Source organism: Dipteris shenzhenensis, chromosome 20 (assembly GCF_047967505.1).
Source record: "Dipteris shenzhenensis isolate YYH24624 ecotype China chromosome 20, Dip_SZ_1.0, whole genome shotgun sequence".
Taxonomy (NCBI): domain Eukaryota; kingdom Viridiplantae; phylum Streptophyta; class Polypodiopsida; order Gleicheniales; family Dipteridaceae; genus Dipteris; species Dipteris shenzhenensis.
This window is the reverse complement of record NC_141615.1, coordinates 24,692,981-24,697,885: the sequence shown is the minus strand read 5'-3', so window position 1 is coordinate 24,697,885 and position 4,905 is coordinate 24,692,981. Positions and strand designations below refer to the sequence as shown.

Sequence of the window (4,905 nt, the reverse complement as noted above, 5' to 3'; positions counted from 1 at the left end):
ATATAGTAATTCACTTTACATGTGGACAAATTGTTGACATGATTAATTCTAGAATAGAAACTGTAGCAATCTAAGGGTATTTTCAAATGGCTTGGGAATTCACATTGTTTGGGATCTTTGAAAATTATAAACATCTTGGCCATTAGAGCATGTCCTACATTAAGTATACTTGAATTTGAAAATACATTGAAGACAATTAGGATGTCATCATAGTGGCCCCATTGAGTTCATGAGGCAAAAGTTCAACCTCATGTTGAATTAAATACCATGGATAAATCAATCTCAAGGATAGAAGGTAAGGATTATTTAGAGGGAGTGTGTTATAATACTTGTATGGAAAATTTTCAAATAGTAATCATGTTCGAGTGTTGATACATTCGAAGAACATGCGGGTACAATCTTTTAGGGATGCTTTATTTCTTAATTAATTCATGGTTATGAAAAAAATGCCAATGTAAGACAATGTATTACATATTATTTTGAGCTATGAGTGTACCTGACACCTATGACACCTATGACTTTGATTAAATTCATGAGAGCTTCATGTAGAGGACATGTGATTGGCAGCCAGACCTGTAGAACATCTCCCATTGGGCATAAGATTATTTGTATTTGAATGGCTCACGTGTCTTTCATTTTCGAGGTTGGTGGTTTGCACATCCGAAGGTACCTTAGTTTATCACTTGAAATAACGTAAGGATGGTCCAAAAGGGCACTTTGGTTTTGTTGCCAATGCCAAGCTCACTTGGGTGTGAAGGACAGTTTGCTTTTTAGCTTTGAGTCGTATTCATAGTATTAACGAGAAAGGTGAGGATGGGGATAAGTTTTAGAAAATTCCATCTTTTAGCTTATAAGAATCAAAAGCCAAGATGCCAAATTCCTAGGAAACTGAGGGCCATGATGCAAATGTCATGACTTGTGATCCTTTTTGTTGGTGGGACAATGTTGTGAGGGCCTGATGAGACAATGGGAGTGGAGAATTTTGAGGCAATCATAACGATTTTACTAGATTTATTCATTGAGCGACTTTGAAAACTGTGCCCATTAGTTTGTTTACTAGTAATGTAAGAGGCGCGACAGACAGATGTTCCATAAAGGCGGGCTAAGGCATTTAGTGGGCGGCAAGTATTTCACGACAGAATCTACGAGTAGCTCTGTTGTTGTCTCCTTTTCTGTGGTGGTTGCCCAGTCTGTTACTACAGCCTGGTTTAGATGAGAACTCATTTCGCCGGCCTCCACAGCTGTAGTTCACGCGTAAAGTTCATCACTTAAGCGGTATTAGGTAATCATCAGCAGCTCAATCGTGAGGCTGTCCATGCAACTGTCAGCTCCTCATTTCACTCCGACGATCGATGCCTTAGCCGATTTTAATCACTGCTTGCTTCCATCCATCCTCATTTCAATCAGCGCCTGCTCTGAGATTCAATCAGTGCCTGGCTTCATCCATCCTCGCTTGCAGGTCATTCGACACAAAGAGTCTCTTTTTCAGCAAACATTGTGAATCATGGCTGCACCTGAAGCACATGTAGCACCCAGAAGGTTTGCTTCCGTCTTTCCCTTTCTTTGCACTTATGTGGGCTCTTGAGTCGTCTCTTGTAGTAGAAGACAGATTACCTCAGGCTTCCCATGAAAGAAAGAAATTGTCTCTTCATCCGGGCACTTCGAAGTTCACGCAGCTCTTTCAGAAATAATAGACTTCTCCTTCACAGGCTGTAGGAAATTTAAAAGAGCACATCAGGCGACAATTTTTTGATGTGGTATAGCATCTGTTAGTTCAGGAGTGATTCAGAATGATTTGAACATGCAGAGAACACTTGATGTGTGGAAAGCTCTCGAAGCAAATAACAGGGCGAGTGCAGTAGATGTGAAGCGGCATTGTGTAACGAATGGATGGACAGAATAGGTTTCATGTAACAAGAATGATTATGATGAGTTTGAGAGAGCTGAGAGAGACATGTGATAGAGGTTCCAGTTGAACCTAGAGAGTCGGAAGGCCTTTGAAAGCAGCTGGGATTACTTGCTGTAGCAAAAGTCTGATGTAGATTAGCGAGAGATCAGAGAGAGAGAGAGAGAGACAGAGAGAGAGAGAGAGAGAGAGAGAGAGAGAACAGCTAGATGATTGAATTCTTTTTATGCCATGCAGGCTGGAAGGAAAGATTGTCATCATAACTGGGGGAGCAAGTGGGATCGGAGCTGCGTCAGCGAAGCTGTTCGTGGAGAACGGAGCGCGAGTGATCATCGGGGACATTCAGGACGAGGTGGGGAGGGCGGTAGCGGAGGGTCTGGGGGAGAGGGCGGAGTTTTTCCACTGCGACGTGACCGAAGAACGAGACGTAGCCGCAGTGGTAGACTATACAGTTTCAAAGCACGGGGTCTTAGACATCATGTTTGCCAATGCAGGCATCTCAACTTTCAAGGGAGCCATTAGCCCCCTCTCAGCCTTAGATATTGAAGACTTTGACCGTACCATGGAAATCAACGTCAAAGGTGCTCTCCTCTGCCTCAAACATGGCTCCCGTGCCATGCTCTCCTCCTCCTCCTCGGACCGCCGCGGTTCCATGCTCTGCATGGGTAGCATCGCCGGCATCATCGGCCAGGGCGGTGGCACCGCTTACAGCGTCTCCAAGGCGGCCGTCATCGGTGTTATGCGCTCCGCTGCCAGCGAGCTCGCTCCGCATGGCATCCGCGTCAATGCCATCTCCCCCTTCATCGTGCCCACCCCCCTTGTGCAAGGGCTCTTCAATGAGCTCTACCCGTCGCTTATGCCACCCAGTGCGCTCTCGCAAGCCGTCACTGCTGCCTCCCCCCTCCGTGGCGTCTCCCCCTCAGCCCAAGACATGGCGCATGCAGCCCTCTTTCTCTCCAGTGATGAGGCCCAATTCATCAGTGGCCATAACCTTGTCGTAGATGGTGGCTTCACCATATCTAAACCCCTCCTACTCTCCCATTAAAGCTCTACAAATACGTTGAAATAACTGATGTTGTATTCTTGAATTGTTGTTACAAGAGCAAAACTGATTCATGTCTTTAACAAAAGTTTACAACTAAATCATATGTAATATTCTCCTTTAAGAAACTAACAACTTGGATATCAAGCCTTACTTTCCACTAAGGCTAAAAAGTAATATTTTCTTGGTTCTAGAAGTGCTTGAAAACCAAATGAGTTTGAGTCTATGCATTCTGGGTTATGAGATTGAAAACTTGTCTACGTTTAAGAGAGAAAGTATCTCTCTTTGTTTGTCTCGATTAATTGTGTAAAAGGCATCAATTGAAGAAGTCACAACTTGTATGTTCGCTTGATGGATAGAGCAAAAAGAATGTGCATAATTTGTGCATGTATATTGTGTTGAGGGCTAGTTATCTCCAAACATCTTACTTTTGATATAGATCACACCTTTTTTCCTTTTTGGGTGAGTCTAGGCAAATGAAAATTAGAGGTTGAGACCCTAATAATTTTTTAAGATACAAATTGCCTTTATGTGCACAAGGGCAATGTATGTACCATGGAGTGGTAAAAGGGCATGTCAATAACTTAAAAGATATGCCAATTGTCTAATAGGGTCTCGAGAAAGGTTTAGTATATAGCTTTTGAAATTTTGATTCCTTAATACAAAGCTTCATTTCATAATATGATTTTGTTTCTCCTCTCACACCTTGCACTAAAACCGATTTGACTTTTTGCATATATTTTGTGGTGTGGGCTAGTTATGTTAAACCACACCTTTTTTCTATTTATTGAATTTAAAAGAATGAGAAGTGTAGGTTGTGACCCCAATAATTATTGAGATGTAAATTGCAATTATGTATACGGGACAATGTATGTGCTATGGAATGGTAGAAGGGAATTTCCCTAACTTACCTAATCTATCATCTAATAACATTTTAAGAAGGTTTAGTATAAGCCCTTGAAATCTTCATTTCATGATAGAAACATTCATTTTGTATCTTGTTGCTTGTGCTCATTGCTCCTCCCTCTCTCTCTCACTTTACATTACTATCACAACATGGTATGAGAGCAGTAGTGTCCCAAAGTGTCAATCTTTCCTAACCATGCTGCTTCATCTCTTGCAACCATAGAGCTTGTGTGGATTCTTGGTTGTAGTACATAATATCTTTGGTTTCATGTTGTTAGACCTTGGAGGAAAGTTCTATCAAGTACTTTTCTAGGGCTTTGCAAATCACATAATCATGTAATAAAGTGATCACATGATCTTGCACAATAACCATACATAAAAAACCCATTATCACTTTGGTCCTCATGATGGCCCAAAAACAATTACCAAGGAGCCAATGAATGTTAATAACCTATTGATAAAAAGGCACTTCCCAATTGTACTATAATAAACATTTCATTTGTTTATACTAGTGGTTTACTTACATTGACAAAAATAGTGGATATACTAGTAGAATATCCTTTGGTACATGAGCATTTCATTGGTATATACTAGTGGTATACTTAACATTGACAATACTAGTGGAATACGTAATTCCACTAGTATATTTGTATATATCGATATTATACTATACAATGTTTTATGTAGTGCATCCTTTTCCTTGAGATTGTGAGCTCTTATGGCAACTTGTGCTTTAGGGTTTGGGAAATTTTAAGAGAGGAATTAGGGATTATAGGGTGTGTAGAGAGCACGGTTGTTGTCTAGGGATTGTAATAGCTTTTGTGTCTTGTGCATTGGGCTTTTTGGCCCATCTTGAGAGACATAAGAGCATATCATTTTCCCTAATGATTGTAAGCTCTTTTGTTTCTTGTGCATGGGGAATTGGGCAATTTTGATAAAGAGATTAGAACCTAAAGGGTGTGTTTTACATTAAGGTTTCTTAATCATACAGATTAGGAGCTCTTATCTGGCCACTAATTAGGTAGTTGCTATAACCAGTCACATATTTTTC

General features: G+C 40.9%; 1 pseudogene across 1 annotated transcript; it reads left to right on the top strand.

Moving 5' to 3' along the window:
- Positions 1-1,239: 1,239 nt before the first annotated feature.
- On the top strand, positions 1,240-2,951 carry LOC147889443 (short-chain dehydrogenase reductase 3b pseudogene; annotated as a pseudogene). The gene is made up of 2 exons (XR_015542856.1): positions 1,240-1,539; positions 2,144-2,951. The product of XR_015542856.1 is annotated as a short-chain dehydrogenase reductase 3b pseudogene (transcript).
- The last annotated feature ends 1,954 nt before the right edge of the window (positions 2,952-4,905 follow it).